The 19501-nt window shown below is 45.0% G+C and overlaps 1 protein-coding gene across 1 annotated transcript in view; it reads right to left on the bottom strand.

Annotated features, from left to right (window-relative positions):
* ADAMTS2 (ADAM metallopeptidase with thrombospondin type 1 motif, 2) overlaps positions 1-19501 on the bottom strand; it is a 363960-nt gene that overhangs the window by 147825 nt on the left and 196634 nt on the right. The window lies entirely within an intron of this gene.

The raw sequence follows: 19501 nt of genomic DNA, 5'->3' as shown, positions 1-19501 counted from the left end.
GTTCTATTTTGCAGAAGAACAAACTGAAGTTCAGAGCGAGTAGTGATGTGCCAAGTTGGTTCAGAGCCAGCAGCACTAATTCACCATCTTTTTAGGTGCAGTGCTGGGCTCATTCCCAAGTGCCTAGTGGTGACTTTAGCCATCACAGGGCTCATAGTGGCCTCCATACATAGATGTGGCTCAGGACAGGGTCTGCTTCCAGTGGCTGCTGCATCACTGTCCAGAATCTCACAGCCAGTCATGAAACCAGAGCTGACACAGAGCAAAGGACAGGGTTGGGTCCTGTGGGAATGGGAGTGGGCAGAATCAGCTTATTGCCCACACTCACACATTCATATACTTTCGCTGAGTACCCAGTTTGCCCGGAGGCTGGAGACCCAGCTGTTTCTGTTACAATTGGAGAAAGGGAGGCATGGCCAGGGCAATGTATATATTCTCCTCAGGTTCTGGCCCCCTCCCAGAACTTTCCTCTCAGTCCTCTGCTGAAGCTGCCTCTAACCTCCAGGTCAGCCCACCTGCACCACTCCTGGGCCAGCCCCTGATACTTCCCTGTGTCCCAGTGAACTGTGCCTCCTGTCTTGGTGTACCAGTTGTCAAGCAATACACTCTGAGTAGGTGCCACCCTCCAGCCTCTACAGTCTCAGAACCTGGCCCAGTGCCAAGCAGCCAGTTCAGGGAGTTGAGTTTCAGCTGAGGGGGCTGAAACCTGAAGGCCTGACGGGCTTAGGACCTCTGGATGTTTACCCACCCATCTGCACAGCTGCAGTTTCTGCCTCAGTTGTCCTGTACTTTTCCACGGAACCTGGAGCCCACCCTTGAAGCAGCCCCAGGCTCTAGCCCTCCTCTGCCACACCGTTTAGGGCAGTAGCTGAGCTCATTAGGCTGGCCTTCAGCCTTGCTGGCTGCTCCTGACCACACTGCCAACTGTCCATTAAACTCCCCTGATGACTGGTCTTCATGTCCATACAGGTCCTCAGTCCCATGATCCTGCTTCTCAGTGGCATTCCCTGATGGGTCCTCATTGACTCCTGCCCTCTAAGGTCATCATGACACCGCCAACCCAGTTGTTGTTGGTGTCCTGCTCTGTAGCCCCTGAAGCTGAGGTGGGAGAGGAAGAGTCAAGCTCAGCTGTCAGTACCCTTGCACCACATATGGGAGATTCCCCCTTTCTAAAGGGTCTTCCAGAAGAATTGCTTCATTTCTCCTCCAGGGAACGGGCCAGGGACTTCCACCCTTGGAGGAAGAATGGGTTTCTGAAAGCAGTATGGCTTCCCGTGGACAGGGTCAGGTCACCTGGCCTAGGTACCAGGCCTGCTCTATCTATCCCTGGTCCTTGGCACACGTCTGCTTATTCTGTGCTGATGGCAGGCTCTTTGGTAAGTCCATTGTACAGATGGGGAAATTCTCTGACAGGCGCTGTTTCCTTTATACCCTGCAGGGCTTGAACAAACCCCACTGATCTGAGGCTCAAACCTGCAACCTGGCTGTGGTTGTGAGGGACAAGTGGAGGTGAGAAGCAGGAAGGGAGTGTTTTGACAGAAAAGAGAGCAGGCTGAGGTCAGACTGAGGGACTGCTTAGGTTTTTGTTCCTCCTGCCCTATGCACCTGCAGCAGGTACTGCCTGGGGCTGCTCTCGACCACTCTGCTGTCTGCCTGGGAGATGATTTAGGGACATCCTGGCCACTCCCAGGGGAGGTACTGGAGACATAAACCTGACAGGGGCTTTGAGGAATTGCTACTCTATTTTTACACATTTATTTCTTTGCATTTCCAAGGAGCAGGGACAGCTCACCTTCAGAACCACCTTGGGAAACAGAAAGATGACAATTGCCATTAGAAAAAAAAAAACAAAACAAAAAAACTATTTCCCTGGGGAAGAGACTGGTGGTTGCCCTCTGTTCCCATTATGCCAGAGGTCACACCCAGCAGCCCACAGGCAAAACCAGACTACAGAAGTGTTTGCCAATGCTACCCGGTATTTAAAAGCTACTTCATTTGATTGACAGGATTTGGAAATTGGGAGATTTCATGTTTAAAAAAATCTCGAACATTCAGCTTCTCCTGAGAAAAGAGATGAAGTCAGCCTGAGGGATGATTGTCGGCTGGAGGGGAGTGAGAGCCTGGAGACAGGAAATGTGGAGTCTTTCAGCCTGCTGCCTTCAATGTGCCCCAGAAGCAGCAGAGAGTCCCTCAACCCTAATCCCACAGTAACCTCTCCAGACATTCTCTACAGGAGGTAGAGGGGCTGCCATTGACTGCTTCTGTTGAGCAAGCATCACTTTTCACCCCATTGTTTGTTACAGACCTAGTAGAAACAGCCAAGTTTTCTAGAGATACTTCTATACATGCTTTGCCAGAGACAAGAACATCAATTTCAGTCCAAGTAAAATTGTTATTGTTATCAACAGAATTTTAATCAACAGAAATGATTCATGTTTGGAATGACTTTGAAAGCCCAGTGGACATTATTTTTTTACCCTCCATCCTCTATCCCCAAGGCTCAGTCCACACAGATATGTCCCAAAGCCCAAGGACAAAGCAATGAGGAGAGGAAGAGAGGGTCCTTCAGGTCACCAGGCAGGTGGCTATCCTGCCCTGTTACTGACCTTAGGAAGCTTCAAGCCTGCTCAGGTCAGGCAGGGCATAGAGCATGGTTAGTGGGGTGTTCCATGACTCCAGGCCTGAGTCCACACACTCTCCAGCCCAGCTACCCAGCCAGATTGACAGTCCATCTTGTCAATCCTGGATAGGACTCTGTTTCCCTACTATCAGCTTGACCCTGGAGCTCAGACTACGTAAAAACCTAAAAACCTGACCACACCCTGGTCCTAGCAGCCCTCTCCCTCCATTCAAATCTTGCTGAACAGACCACCAGCCAGTGGCAGGTTCCTATGTGAGCCTGGGCAGGGTTCCAAGTGATGCTGTTGACACCAACCTTGGTCTTCAGGACCTTCCCACCTATGTTGGAGTGCCCACCTGCTCTAAAGGCCCTCTGCTCTGCTCTATCTATCTCGGTGGGAGAGGGATGGGCTGTTTGCCACTTTCCTCCCTCTTCTAGGAGCTCCCCACATGCTTGCAGCTATCCTGCCAATTGTGGTAACCTGGAGCTCCTGCTGCCCTCTGCTTATTCACTCATTTCTGCACCTAGTCTGGATAATGAGCTATCAGTACTACCCATCACCTGCTGAAACCAGAGAGTCATGCTGTCTTCCTGCTTTCCTCCATGTACAGCCTACAAGGAGATGCCACTGGTATCCAGATATCCCCTGGGGTACTAATTGATGGTAGATGAGAGAAAGTGGGAACTCTGGTCATCAAACTCCACCCAGCAGGATAAGGTAGAAATCTGTGTTTAAAGTATGCAACCAAAGAATTCCTTAGTTCCTAGCATTCCCTGGTACTTGGGGGCCCTTTTGGATGGCAGTTGGGGCTGTCTTTGCTCATGTTTCAAGCAAAGGATGACACAGCAAGAAAAGCATGCAAGAGCAGTGCCCAGTTTTAGAGTGTCTAAAGGGAACAGAAAGGCTCACTTGAAGAATAGATCAATAGCCAAGAGAGGGTGAGATGAGGGAAGGCAGAATCCTTCAAGGAAATTCTGAAGGAACACCATCCAAAGGAACTGCTAGTCCCACAGAAAGGAGCATTGCTTACACACCTGAACTCACACACCTGGGCTCTGCATTTCTCGCATCAAATCTCATAAGTAGGAGCTGGTACACAGTCCTTCAAGTGATAATGGTCTGACACTCCACCAGCCATTCAATCCATACACTGAGGAAGGAGGCACCTCACCATCTTCACTGCTGTCTTTAGTTAAGCATCAAGGAAACTGAGGTACAGGAAGATTAAGTGACAAGTCACACGGTCCAAGAAAAGAGGAGCTGGGATCTGAGCCTAGGTCTTTAGATTCCAACATGTTACAGGTCTTCAGATTTCTTGACATGTCCCAAAATGACCCGAGTACATCATGGACACCAAAAGTTGATTTGTTGTTGTTGTTGTTGTTAGGTGTCATCGAGTCGGTACCGACTCATAGCGACCTTATGCACAGCAGAACGAAACATTTAGGGGAGATGAAAATTGGTAGAAAGAAACACAGTGGGCCTAGAGAAGAGAAAACTAGAGCCCTGAGTCTGTAAGAACCCCAGGGATCTCATGCAGCAGGTCCAAATGCTCCTGAGGTATTTGGTGTTCCCTGTACATGCTCAGATCCAAGACCTTCTTTCAGCTATTGTTTGAGTCCTCTGATGTTGTTCCTGCCCAAACTGAGCCCACCTATCAGGCCTGACAGGAATTTCATGAAGACCTCTTGGAAACTAAGGCTGGAGCTGAAAGACCCCTACTGAAGTCCAGTAGCTCCCTCCCTGAATTCAGAATTCCTGAAAGACCGGGCTCTGTTTGATTCCATTTACCTCTCTCAAACAGCCTTCCCTGCAAACCTACTATGTGTCCAGCCCTGGAGACGCTTGGACCTTGGGAAGTGCACTGCTCAAAGCAAGGAAAACTCATTTCTCATTAGACTGATGCATTCTCACCCTTTAGCAATCAGCTGAAATGACACCTTATTTCATTCTCAATTAAAATGGCTTTCCCACTACCCAATTCTTCACTATTAATACCCTGTTCTCTTCCTCCATGTAATACACCATCATATGTAGTTCTAATCTCATTTACAAATCTGCTTGGACATTTAGATGAAGAGCTCTGAGGACAAGGGCCATGAGATTATGCATGCCTCAGTTTTCCCAACACCTAAAGAGGAAGACCCCCAGTGAGATGGATTGGCAAAGTGGCAGCATCAATAGGCTCAAGCATGGTAACAATAGTGAGATTGGCCCAGGATCGGGCAATGTTTCATTCTGTTGTGCACAGGGTCGCTATGTGTCGGTACCGACTCGATGGCACCTAACAACAACAACAACAATAGGTAACCCCAGCATGGTATGGGGTAGCAGCCATAGCAGAAAGCAGAATCCATGGAAGCAGAGGGCCCAGGAGAGGGGAGTCAGGGGCCTTCCTCAAAGGTTATCGGAGCTGGGAGTTGGTTGGGAAGGAGAGGCAGGTGCAGCAGGGCCAAGGGAGGCCAGACTGTATGAGGAAACCGGAGCAGATGTGTAGTGGTGGGCAACGAAGCATGATTGGGAAGAAAATCCAGCTATAAACCATTTACACAAGACATGACTAACACAAAATGATCCAGGAGTTAAAACAAATGATGCAAAGAAAGATGTGCCATGTAATTGCCAACAAAAAGAAACCAGGCATAACAATATTTATGAGCTAAAATATCATTAAAAGCATTAAAAGAAGCAAGTTGATAAAATAAATAATGCATCATGGAGATATAAAAGTTAAAAAACTTTGCACACTTCACAGAATTTCACCCTGATACAAGGAGATAGAGCCAAAGTCACTGTTATATGGGGCATTTTAATACATTTATCCCAGAAACAGCAGATGAATAAGATAAAACTTCGGTAAAGTTAGAAAGGCTTTGAATTAAGATATGCTTAAACTTAATGCTTAAACCCAACAACCAGAAAGCATATGGAATAAGTTCCAAATTTGACTACACACTAGGACAAAAAGGAAATCTTAAAATCCGTGCCCACAATCACGAAGAACAATGAGATAAAATCAGAAATGACAATAAAAAAGAAAGCCCTTCAAAGCCCTCAACACCGGAAATTAAAAACACAGTTCTAATAAGCTTTCTAAGGAGGACTGTAGAAGAATTTATGCTTTTGAGCTATGGTGTTGGAGGAGAATATTAAACGTACCATGGACTGCCAGAAGAACAAACAAATCTGTGTTGGAAAAAGTAGAGCCTGAATCTTCCTTAGAAGCCAGGACGGCCAGGCTTCAGCTCTCGTTCTTTAGACATTATCAGGAGGGACCAGTCCCTGGAGAAGGACTTCATGCTTGGTAAAGTGGAGGATCAGTGAAAATAAGGAAGACTCCCCAACAAAATGAATTGGCACAGCAGCAGCAGTAGTGGGCTCCAGCTCAGCAACAATTGTGAAACTGGTGCAGATTGTTTCATTCTGTTGTGCATAAGGTCATTATGCGTCAATACTGACTCGATGGCACCTAACAACAATAAGCCTAGATTAAATAGGAAAAAAAAAAAGTGAAATTATCACCTAAGAAAGACGATCCAAAAGAATGTGAAAATTATTAAATATTAACATTAATGTGACGCACAAGTAAAAAATATTGCTGAAGATAATTAAAAATTGGTTACTGCTATACATTAATAAAGGGACTGTCAGAAATTCAAGTCAATTAAGAAGCGGATATAGAGCAAGGGATATCATTGCTAACATCAGATAGATCTGGGATGAACGCAGAGAATAATAGAAAGATGTTTACCTGCGCTTTATTGACTATGCAAAGGCATCTGACTGTGTAGATTATGACAAATATGGAAAACAATGCAAAGAATGGGAATTCCAGAACACTTAATTGTGTTTATGTGGAATCTGCACCTAGACCAAGAGGCAATTTTTTGCACAGAAAAAATGGATACAGCATGGTTTAAATTTTTATAAAAAAGTGTGCAACAGGGTTATATTCTTTCATCATATTTAATTCAGTATGCTGAGCAAAAGCTTGAGAAGTTGAACTATATGAAGATCATGGTATCAGTACTGAAACTCATTAACAACCTGCAATGTGCAGACGACACAAGCTTACTTGTGGAAAACAAAAGAAGACTTGAAGCACTTACTAATAAAGATCAAAGGCTGCAACCTTCGATACAGAGTACACCTCATGATAAAGAAAACAAAACCCTTCACAACTGGATCAATAAGGAACATTATGATAAACAGAGAAAAGATGGAAATAGTGAAAGATTTCATTTTACTTGGAACCACAGTCAACCTACAGACGTTGTTGTTGTTATTAAGTGTCGTCCAGTCAGTTCTGACTCATACAGGGTTTTCAAGAAATAGCAGTCAAGAAATCAAACAACATATTGCACTGGGTAAATTTGCTGCAAAAGACATCTTCAAAGTGTTAAAAAGTAAGATGTCACTTTGAGGACTGAAATGCACCTCACCCAAGTATTTTCAATCATCTCATAAACATGTAAAAGCTGGATAATGAATAAGGAAGACTGAAGAAGAATTGATGCATTGGAATTATGGTGTTGGTAAACAGTATTGAATATACCATGGACTGCTAGAAGAGCAAATAAATCTGTCTTGAAAGGAGTATAGCCAGAATGCTCCTTAGAAGTGAGACTTCATCTCATGTTCTCTGGACATCTTATCAGGAAGGACCAATCCCTGGAAAAGGGCTTGACAACGTAAAGGGTCAGCAAAAAAAAGAGAGGAAGACTTTCAATGAGATGGCTTGACACAGTGGCTGAATAATGGACTCAAACATAGGAACGATTGTGAGGCGCGTGCAGGACTGGGTAATGTTCTATTCTGTTATACATGGGGTTGCTATGTTTCAGAATCCACTCGAGGCACTTAATTATTGGCTCAAGAATATATACCAATATTGAATACACCAATAACCTGAGAATAAATTGAAAAAGTCGCCCAAGAAAAGCTCAGAACATTTTATAAAAGAGTTTTATGAAACATACAAGGAATGTTGGGAATCCTATGTGGCGCTGTAGGACAAGTACTCCACCACAAGGTCAGTTTGAACCGCAAGGTCAGCGGTTCAAACTCACTAGCCACCCCTTGGAAACTATACCGGGTTGCTATGGATCGGAACCAACTTGACGGTACTTAACAACAGCAAATAAGGAATAGGTACTTTTCATCTTATACAAAATAAGTATTCATAGATCAATAGCTTTCTTATATATAGTAATAATCAGCTAAAAAGGGAGCACTGTGACTCCATACGATAAGCATTGGACTGTGAACCACAAGGTTTGAGCCTTCCAGCTGCTCCGTGGGAGAAAGATGAGGCTTTCTGCTCTCACAAATATTTAAAAAGCTTTGAAAACCCTATAGGGGTCACTTTGAGTCAAACTCAGCTAGAGAGTATTTAACAACAACAACAGCCAGCCTAAAGATAGAGTGGAAACAAAGACATCAACTATAGCAACAAAACCCACAAAGTACCTAAGTGAAAAATAATGAACGTAAAGGCTAAACAAAAGAGTAATATAATACTGCTTAAACTTTCACACTACAAAAGAAGACATCAGAAAATGACAATACAATGAAATGATCCTGAATTGAAAGTTGATTTTCTCCAAATTAATCAATAAATTTAACACAATCTCCCCTGAAAAATTGTTGAGACCCAACAAAATAATTCCCAAAGTTTATCTGGAAGACTATCTTGTAAGAGCAGCTAGAAAATACTGAAATAATAATAATAATAATAAGGGATATTTATCTTTTAAATTAATGGACTATATCACAAAATTAACTTAATTAGAACACAAAGATACCAATGTCACAAAAGACAGACCAATAGAACTGAAAAGCCCCAAAACAGATCCAAACATACATTACCATATGAGGATTTTTCTAGGTAAAGATAGTGGATTTGAATGCAAACCCAATTTATTTCCTTCCTGGAACTGCATTAAAATTTCAGTAAAATTATTTTCTTTAAATGCATGACAGACACAGAAAGAGAAGGCAAGCAGGAGAGGAAGGAATAGCAACAAAAAGTTGGGTACATGGTTGTTGTTGTTAAGTCCTGTTGAGTCAGTTCCCATTCATAGCTTCCCTGTATAGAGTTTCCAAAGAGCAGTTGGTGAGTTTGAACGGCCGAACTTGAGGTTCAAACCGACTTTGCAAGTCCTGTTATCCTAAAAAGTTAAATCTCACACTGGCAGTGAGGAGAGGCAAGACTTACCCACTCTACTTCTGGTGTGACACTGTGGATTAGCACTGGACTGTGAACCACAAGGTCGGCAGTTCAAACCCAGCAGCTGTTCCTTAGAAACTCGATACAGGTTTGAGTTGGAACCAACTCGATGCCACTTAACAACAACAACACATTGTGGCATCATCCAAAGACTAAAAATTGATAACAAGTATCTCTGGAAATTGGAGTTAAAGACGAATTGAAATAAATAGGACTAGTTGATGACAGGATGGATCTTGGCTGAAAGCAGAGAACACCAGAAAGATTGACTGTGTAGATCATGACAAGCTATGGACAGCATTGCGAAGTATGAATATTCCAGAACACTTAATTGTGCTCATGAGAAACCTGTGCACAGACCAAGAGGTAGTTGTTTGAACAGAACAAGGGAACATGGAATGGTTTAAAATTAAGAAAGGTGTGTGTTAGAGATGTATTCTTTCACTATACTTATTCAATCTATATGCTGAACAAATATGCTGAGAAACATGGCATCGAGATTGGAGGAAGACTTATTAGCAACCTGTGATATGTAAATGATACAACCTTGCTTGCTGAAAGCAAAGAGAACTTAAAATACTTACTGATGAAGATCAAAGACCACAGCCTTTGGTATGGGTTGCACCTCTATGTAAAGAAAATCCTCACCACTAGATCAATAAATATCACATCTCTATAAATGGAGAAAAGATGGAAGTTGTCAAAGACAACTTTGCTGGGATCTACCATCAACACTCATGGAAGCAACAGTCAAGGAATCAAAAGACATACTGAATTAGGCAAATCAGCTACACAAAACCTCTTTAAAGTATTTAAAAGCAAAGATGTCAGTTTGAGGACTAAGGGGTGGGCCTGACTCAAGCCATTGTATTTTTGATTGTCTTATGGAGTCCTGGTGTGGCACTGTGGGCTAATGTGTCAGACTGCAAAGTCGTTTGAACTGCAAAGTCAGTGGTTCAAGCTCACCAGCTGCTCCTTAGAAACCCTATACAGGGTTGCTATGGGTCAGAATCGACTCAATGGCACTTAACAACAACAAACAACATATGCATATGAAAGTTGGACAATGAATAAGCAAGAACGTAGAAGACTTGATGCATTTAAATTACAGTGTTTTAGAGGACTATTACAGATACCATGGGCTGCCAGAAGAACAAATAAATCAGTTTTGAAAAAACTATAGCCAGAATGCTTCTTAGAAGCCAGAATGGCTAAACTTCAACTCTCATGCTTTGGAAATATTATCAGCTTTATCTTCTCAGTCTTTCTGCTGAATTTTTCATCTCTGCTATAATGTCTTTAAATTTAAAGAACTCTTTTTACTGTTTGCTGAATGTTTCCTTTAAATTTAGCATCCTCTTCTTTTAATGGATGTAGCGTTTTCTTTGAGTTGTCAGAAAATACTCATGATGGCCTCCCCCTTCCTGTGTAGTTTCTGTTTCCTCCATGTTTTTTTTTTTTTTTTTTTTTTTTTGGTTGCTTTGTCTCATCTTATTGAAGGCTTCCTTCAGACGACTGATATCCTTGGCTGTCTGTCTGCTCATGTGTATGAGAGGGCAGCAGAAGAGATGATTGGAAGTTCATTGATTTTATGTTGGGGAACTGTAGATAGTGATGTTTTCTTTTTGGTCAATGGTTGGTTAGCTTCCCGAGAGAAGACCCCTCTAATCTCAATTTTCTGCTCCAGATACAAAGATTTAACCACCAGCATTCTGGGAGCAAGATGGGGAAGAATGTCAGGGTCTCAACATTCATTTAGTTCTCCCATTTTTAGTATTATTTCCATGTCCTTGTCCCCAGTTCAGAAACTCTCTTTTCCACCTTTTCCAGATAACTAAGACTCCAGACTAACACTAATGTGGAGGAGGGGCCGTTACAGGAGCACAGCCTGTGATGAGGGGATTTGACATTGACTATCAACTTGTTGTTAGGTGCCATCAAGTGGGTACCAACTCATAGTGACCCTATGCACAGCAGAACAAAACACTTCCCAGTCCTGTGCCAACCGCACAATCATTGCTATGTTTGAACCCATTGCTGCTGCCACTGTGCCAATCCATCTCATTGGGGGTCTTCCTCTTTTCTCTGACCCTCCACTTTACCAAACATGATATCCTTTGCCAGGGACTGGTCCCTCAGGATAATATATTCAAAGTATGAGAGACAAAGTCTGGCCATCCTGGCTTCCAAGGAGCCAAATGTCTTTTTTGTTTGTTTGTTTGTAATATCAGGGTTGGGCAGCCTTTGGACTCCAAGTTCATTGCTATTGCCTTGTCCTCTCCTTGGGCCATTTCACACACCTCTGGACTCTGTGGATGTATATATATCGGCAGATGGACGGAGGTTCCCTGTGCATGGACAAGGTACCACACTGCTCCCCATCCCCACCAACCATGGGCATGAAGGCTCAGGAGTCTGCAACGCTTAAATCCTTACAAACCCCATGAAGAGCAGGAACCACCATATTGCACAGAAGGATTTACAGAACTCAACTAAGACCATGGCCTATCAAAGGCCCAGACAAGTACACCCACCCAGCAAACATCGTTGGGTCCCGTGCAGGGCCACTGGCCAAGCCCAGGGCAACCACAGTCCAGGGCCCAGAAGACAGAAGAGCACACTGGGACCCCTGCCCAGAGAAGGTCATCTGGAGGAAAATCACACCCCCCATTTGTTAACTACTAAGAGATAATCCCTCCATGACTGCAGATTCCTCTAAAGATGATTATTAAGATAAAATATGTTTATGTAGAAGCATAATCAGGATGCGGCACAAAGCCCTGCTTGGAAGCAAGCAGACTCCTTGGATGCTCTGGGAGACAGAGAGCAGTTCATCCCCATGGGGGCCATCAGCACAGAGCCCCACTGGTGAGCTTTATTAAAAGCAGCTCATTATGATCATTCCATCCCAGCCTTTTATAACTTTATTACTAAATCTGAATTAATTTTTGCAACTCCAACAGACACAGCTCATCCAGTGTCAGTTTTATGACTCAAGGTGGGGCGGAGGAGTGGTGAGGTGCTCTGGGTCATCCAGCCCCTTGGCAGTCATCTATCAGGACAGCATCAATACCAGCTCCATCAAATCTCAGAGATAAAGAGCTGGAAGTTCCTTACATTCCAATGAATGGGACCACCTCATAGGCTCTGGAATCCCAGGCCTGCTGTTATTAACAGTAACTTCCCAGTGCTTCAAGGGAGCTCCCTCTGTGGGAGGGCTGTCCCAAATAAGAGAGGAACAGATGCCCTTGGTGGTGGACATGGGATATCGGGCCTGCCTAGGCCCCACTGGCCCTTAGGGTGGGGAGGGGTACCATCTGGAGCAGCATGGTGGGCCTGCCTCTGGGCACTGACTGCTCCTTGACTTTCTCAGTTTAGAGGAGGCACCCCACTGCACTCCTGCTCCAGGAGCACCCACAGGACCAGTACTCCTGCAGTATTAGGGGAGATGCACTTTCTTCCCTCTCAGCTAGGGTTGCTAGTAACATGTGAACCATGATGATGACATTGAAACAAAAGAGTAAAATCACGTACTGATGACCCCTTGAGGTCGCTGGATCCTGTCATGGCTGAAACTGACACACTCCAAGGGGTTTTCCAGATATTTGAGTTAATTCATTTATATTCATATTTACGTCCCTTTCAACCACAAGAGTCCTAACATCACACATAGGCATACACTGGTACACAAACACATACGTATACACATGTGTGTGTACAAGGTCTTTGGGTGGTACAAATGGTTTGCTTTTTGTAACTAACCTAAAAGTTGGTCATTCTAACCCATGCAGAGGTACCACAGAAAAAGGCCTGAGAATCTGCTTCCATAAAGATTGCAGCCAAGAAAACCCTTGGTAACACCTGAAGTGGCCGCAAGTCAGAACCAACTCAATGGCAAAAGGTTTGGTTTGGTTTGGTTTACACATCATCATTTGGCTTTGATGCTAGAATGCGCTCAGGCTCCGGAGGCATCAGCTGGTGGCTCCTGTTCTGTACAGTACTGGCACCTCCCACTTTCTGGAGGGACCCCAGTGTAGAGTGGGCAGAGAACAGCTTACTGTATATTTAGGTATGTGGCTGAGGGGAAGGGTAGACTATAATCCAGCCTCCAGATGCATGTCCTTGAGAAATGAGAAGACCTGTCTTCTGCCACAGGGGTCCTATCAGAAGTGCTGAGGCCTTAGGAATTGGGCCAACCTTCTGGGGCCATGCTAAATGACCAGGAACTCTCAGTGTCCTCCAGGCATCTGGCTACAGGGCTCCAGCTAAAGACAACAGCCCTTATGTAGAGGCTCTGAAATGCCTAACCCCTCTGCCCTCCCAAGCCTAGTAGAGTTGCCTGGATCCTCTGCTCACCCCTCAGCTGGCTCCCCAAACCCACCCCACTTCCTTCATCAAGCAGCAACCTGTAATCCCCAGACAGAGAGACAGGGGACAGACACCCAGTGTAGCCAAGCCCTGCCTGAGCTCCTGCTCATAGCCCAGTGCAAGGAGGTTCTTTGGGACTGACCATGCCTCCAGGGCCCAGACCTCCTGAGGAGAGAGAAGTAGCCCTCTTCATTGCAGCTCCCCAGTGCCAGATGGCGAGAGCTGGTAGAGAGACTGGCAGAGCTTTTAATGAAAATATTTACTGTGAACTTCAGAACACAACAGACACCTACAGGACCCAACAGAAGGGAGGATTCCCTAGGATTTCATTTTGAATGTGGGGAGTGGGTGGTGGCAAGTGGGTGCTGATGGCCAACGTCACAGGGCCCCACGTGGCCAGAACCACAGGCCTGGCATCCTCCTCTCATAGCTCACAATAACTGTAACAGGCTGGAAACTCTTGCTACCAGCCCAGCTCTACTATGGAGCCCCAGGTTTGGACACTGGTAGCCTCAACGACATCATTTCCCAGACACATTCTGCTTAAAATGTCCCTTCACTACACGTAAGGTTGGACTATCCATCTCAAGCCAAAGCATCTGTATCCACCCAGGATCACAGCTGGAGAAGAGACTGCTCCGTCCCCACCTGCCCCATCTACTTCATCTCCTCTCCACTCCTAACAGCCTGCTCCCAACCGCTCCAGCCCCTCTGCCAGTTTCCAGGTCCCTAGTCTCACTGTCCCTGGCCTACCCCAAGAACCTTCTCATTGTTCTCTGGAAGAATCAAATCAAAATTCCAGGACATTTCTCTACAGTCTCCAACCTCACATTCTCTTGTTGGACCCTCATCTTCTCAGATGTTCAGTTCCTTCCCTGCCCTGGATATGGATGAGAACATGACAGAAGTGGGTGGGTTCTACCTAGTCTTAAGAGTGGGGCTCAATGCTAACACTGCCAGGCACCAACTAGATGGACAGACTCTGCACAGCCTACCTGCAGCTCTGTCCCCAGCTCTCCCTCCATTTCCTCCATACTCTTTAACTGCTACTTTCATGGATGGTGATTGTTAATCCAAGTACAATGAAATCCTTGACAACTTCCATTTTGTCACCATTTATCATGATGTTGTGTATGGGCCCAGTTGTGAGGATTTTTGTATTTTTTATACTGAGGTTAATCCATATCAAAAGTCTTTGACATTCATCAGTAAGTGCTTCAAGTCCTCTCCATCTCCAGCTAGCTAGGTTGTGTCATCTTCATATCACAGGCTGTTGGTGAATCTTCCTCCAATCCTGCTGTTACATTCTCCTTCATGTGGTCCAGCTTCTCAGAATATCTGCTCACCATACATATTGAATTGCTGTGGTGAAAGACTATTACCTTGCCATACACCTTTTCCAATTTTAAACCATTCAATATCCCCTTCCTTTGTTCAAATGATTGGCTCTTGACTCATGCACAGGCTCCATATGAGCACAATGAATTGTGGAATTCCCATTCTTTGTCATGTTATCAGGCAGGTGTAATGTTTTCAGTTCAAGCAGCAGAGGTTTTTCATGGGATAGGTAAACCTGTTTCTGCTGCTTGGGTCCACCTCTGTCCAGGGCCTGATCACAAAGCAGGAGTGGACTAGGAATGCCCCATGCTGCCCCCTGATGCCAAGACATATAGAACTGCTGGTATAATGCTGCAGGGGTAGGAAGTGAAGTGTGGTGGCCTTAGGCTGGATCTAGGAGACCTTGTTTCTAGTCAGATCCATGGGACTCTCCCATGTCCACCACCTCTTAGGTGGGTAGTAGGTCACCTGGGGGCAGCAAAACACCTGTCCAGAGATATGCCATGAAAAGAGCTGCACCCGGGGTAATCCTCTTCCAACCTTGTCCCACGTCCTGCTTAGGAACCTGGGGCTTCCCCTAGTCCCTACCCTCCCTCTCAGGAAATATCAGGGGGGTTCTGCTGTCTGATCCACACCTCTCTACAGACAACCTCACGCTCCCATTTCTCAGGCTGGCCAGCTCGCTCCCTAGTGATGTATCCTCTTTTCCCCTGCTCTGGTCTCCACTTGACAAGTTATGGATTGAATTGAGCTGTCCCACCACCAAAATATGTGTTAAAATCTTAACCCCTATACCTGTGGATATAATGTAATGTAATATAATATAATCCCCTTCCACAATGCAATGTTTGTCATTGTTTAGTGCCATCAAGTCGATTCTGGTTCATAACTACTCTTTATAGGTTTCCAAGGAGCAGTTGGTGGGTTTGAACTGCTGACCTAGTTGTCTGCAGTCCAGTGCTAATCCTACAGCGCCACACCAAGAGTCCACAGTACTCTGGTAGCATAGTGATTACGAATTGGGCTGCTAACCTCAAGGTGGGTAGTTCAAAACTACCAGCTGTTCCACAGGAGAAAGATGAGGCTTTCTGCTCCCGTAAAGATTTACAGCCTCGGAAACCCTGTGCAGGGTCACTATGAGTGGGAACCGACTCCATGACTCGTTGGTACTTAACAACAGCAACAACAACCAGAATAAGGCATGCCCTAAACCTAATTGCTTCTGTGTTATAAAAAGAGCAGAATAAACACAGGAATAAGGAAGCACAAAAGTGGGAAGATACATACAATTGCTAAGGAACTGAGGAATGCAGGCACTAGAGAAGTTGAGATAGGATCTTCCCCCAGAGCCAACAGAGAGATCTTTGCCCTGTTGCTGATGCCCAGAATTCAGAGTTCTGCCTCCCGAGCTGTTTCAGCAGCACTAGGAAACTAAGGCAGGTACCTGGAGTCTGGGCCTAGACCTGGTCATCCCAGGATCCAGGGCCTTTCCCCTTGCACTCCTTGGGTGGGGGTACACACAAGTCTGACAGGAGCATCCCCTCTCAGCCTCTCGTCTCCCAAAGATGCACCCTGTGGTGCAGACTAGAAGACTGGGGGAGGCACCCAGTTTGGTGTCCACTCTGAGTCCTAGCACGGGTTGCTTTCCTTTGTGTGAACTTGGGGAGTTCAGCACTCTGAAAGGTGTCGGGAGCACTTATTAGCACTGGTGGACCCCACACATTGCTCTCCCATGCTGCCTGCTGCTTAGGAAGACTAACAGCATGCAGTCATTAAGGAGGAGGAGAGGTTCCGGGGGCTCCCTGAGCTCCCCAAAGACCCAGGGTTGTGTTAGCCTTGGCAGCGGTGGCCCTCAAGGGAGCACTCACCATGCCCCTAACACAACACCAAGCTTCCAGTCAGCGACGGTGTTGATGGAGCTTAATTTGATCAGCCCCATTTAGAGGAGGAAGGAAATTAGAAATCGGAGCAAGTGCTGAACCCTGTAAATTTAATCTGTGATGAAGCCCAACATGGGCTTTTCCTAACAAACTGGGGCCTCTGAGAACTGGAGCGGGGAGGGCAGGAGTTGCCTGTCTTGTAAGGGAGATGGCCCTAGGCCAGCGCTCCAGGGTGACAGAGGACAGACTGGAGGCTGGCTGGGTAGAAACTACGAAAATCGTAACAATTATACTTTAATAGGTTTGGGTTTTCCTTTTCTTGTTTAAAAGCAGATGTGAGTCCACCAGGTACAAAACTGGTAAGGGTCCAGCCCACCGAAGAGGACTTTGATCTGCCACACTCTGGGTCTGTACAGCACTTGCCAGCCTGCTGACCATTTATTTCACTCTGCACTACCGTCTGGTCCCACAAAAGCTCCAAGGCCACCAGTACTGCTGTGCATGTCATGAAGTATACAAGGACACCCGGCTACCTGTGGCAGGACGCCCACTTCTGATGCAAGCAAAGGCATCAATGCTTCAATCTGTGCCAGGTCCTACATTGCTTGCACAGGTGCCAGCCTTACCCCTGCCAGGCCCATGGACCCTTTGCTGTTCCTACACCACCTCTTAAACTGCACAAGTGGCTCCCGCTGACAGGGATGCCCTCCCTTGCCACTTTCTGCCTGGGAAACCCTCCCCCTCCTTAGAGGTGCAGCGCCAATGTTCTCCACTAAGACAATTCCCTAGTTGTCTATCGTCTCCCCATGCTCTCCATCAGATCAAGTTAGTGGTTCTAGAATCCACAGGTTCGTTTATTCCTACATTCTATTCTTTGATAGATATTTAAATAACCCAAGAAGTTGCACAATATGAAAAAAACCATGGCATCAAGATTAGAGGAAAACTCATTTATAATCTGAGATTTACAGATGATACAACCTTGTTTTCAGGAAACTAGGATGACTTGAAACACTTACCAATGAAGGTCAAAGACTATATAGCCTTCATTATGGATTACATTTGAACTTGAATAAAATGAAAATCCTCACTACTTGGCCAATAAACAACATGATAAATGACAAACAATAAAGAAACTGAAGTTACTAAGGATTTCATTCTACTTGGATCAACAATCAATGTCCACGAAACCAACAGTTAAGAAATCAAACCACATATTGCATTGAGCAAATCTATGGCAAAATACCTCTCTAAAAATCTTCAAAAGTAAAGATGTCACTTCGATGACTAAGGTGAGTTCTGACCCAAGCCATGGTCTTTTCAATTACCTCACATATATGCAAAAGCTGGAAAATAAAAAATAAAGACAGAAAAAGAATTGATGTATTTAAACTGTGGTATTGGGGAAGAATATTGAATATACTATGGTCTGCCAGTAAATGAACAAATTAGTCTTCGAGGAAGTATAGCCAGAATGTTCCTTAGAAGTGAAGATGGTGTGACTTTGTGTTGCTTACTTTGTTATAAGGAGGGACAATTCCCTGGAAAAAGACATCATGTTTGGTAAAGTAGAGGACCAGCAAAAAAAAAGGAAGATTCTCAAATGAATGACATGGTTTACTAGAGTGTTTGCAACAAAGGGCTCAAAAGTAGCAATGACAAGGTGTACCTGACTCAAGTCAGGGTATTTTCAGCCTCCTCACATTCATGTGACAGCTGGACAATGGACTCAGGAAGACTTAAGAAGAATTGATGACTTTGAATTATGGTGTTGGCAAAGAATATTGAATAAACCATAGACTGCCAAACAAACAAACAAACAAATCTAACCTGGAAAAAGTATAGCCAGAATGTTCCTTAGACGCTAGGGTGGAAAGACTTCATTTGTACTTTGAACGTGTCATCAGTAAGGACTAGTTAGTCCCTGGAGAAGGACCTCAGCTTCGTGAAGTGCAGGGTCAGCGAAAAAGAGCAAGACCCCCAAAGAGATGAATTGACACAAAGGCTTGGCAATGGGCTCAAATATAGAAATGATTGTGAGGATGGCACAGGACCAGCCAGTGTTTCATTGTATGTCGGGTCACTGTGAGTCAGGACTGACTCGCTGATACTTACCAACAGCAACACAAGCCCAAAGGTTATTATTTAGAACCTACTCAGCAGCATCGCAGTAGAAAGGCCTGATGATTTGCTTCCATAAAGAAAACCCTACAGAGTAATTTGACTCTGTAACACATGGGGTTGCCATGAGTCAGAATCAACTTGAGGCTAACATGTTGGTTTGGGTTTTTCTTGTTATCCTTGTGCTCCTTACGAAGCTGGAGAGGTTAGGAAGAGGAGCGGAGGCCTGCCATGGTACACTGTTTCTTTTCTGGAAGCCACTATGGGGGAGGAGAGCATGGTAGCATAGGGGTACTGTAAATTTTGGGAGAAAGCTGTTTGTAAGCTTCACTGAGGTGTCCCCCTTCTCCCATGTGGCTGTACCCTGGGTACCTATGGCTACTGACCTCTCCTCCCCTCCGCAGAGATGCATTGCCATGGTTCCTAGCACAGCTCCCATAGCCTATGTGTGGCAACAGAACATGCCTCCCCAAACCACCGTCACTTCAGTCTCCTGACCCCTCCGGGTCCCTGCTGTGCCAGGCTGTTCAACCTTACCTTCAGTCTCACAGAACTGCTGTCTGTAGACCAGGCACACTTCCCAATGTCTCCTGCCCCAAATATTTTCACCCAGGCATACTTTGTTTACATAGAAAAACAATCTACATTTCTAGAAAATAATATCCTCTCTCCCATTTTTCCATGAAATATGCAGTCCTTTGGAATTATCTTTTATTTTTTGTTTTACTTTTAACGAAAATGTATTTCATTACCCTAATAAAAGCCACATAAGAGTGTTGGTAGTTGTCTTCCAAAGAGAGGTGACCCAACAGAATGCGGAAATCATCAGACAATCTCTTTGATATCTCATGCGAGTAAAGTTTTGCTAAAGGTAATACAGAAATGGCTACAATCATACACTGACAGAGAATTTCCAGAGGTTCAAGCCAGATTCAGAAGAGGAC

This window comes from Chrysochloris asiatica, unplaced genomic scaffold (assembly GCF_000296735.1).
Source record: "Chrysochloris asiatica unplaced genomic scaffold, ChrAsi1.0 scaffold00279, whole genome shotgun sequence".
Classification (NCBI taxonomy): Eukaryota; Metazoa; Chordata; class Mammalia; order Afrosoricida; family Chrysochloridae; genus Chrysochloris; species Chrysochloris asiatica.
The sequence above is the reverse complement of the archived record's forward strand: the minus strand, read 5'-3'. Positions and strand labels throughout refer to the sequence as shown.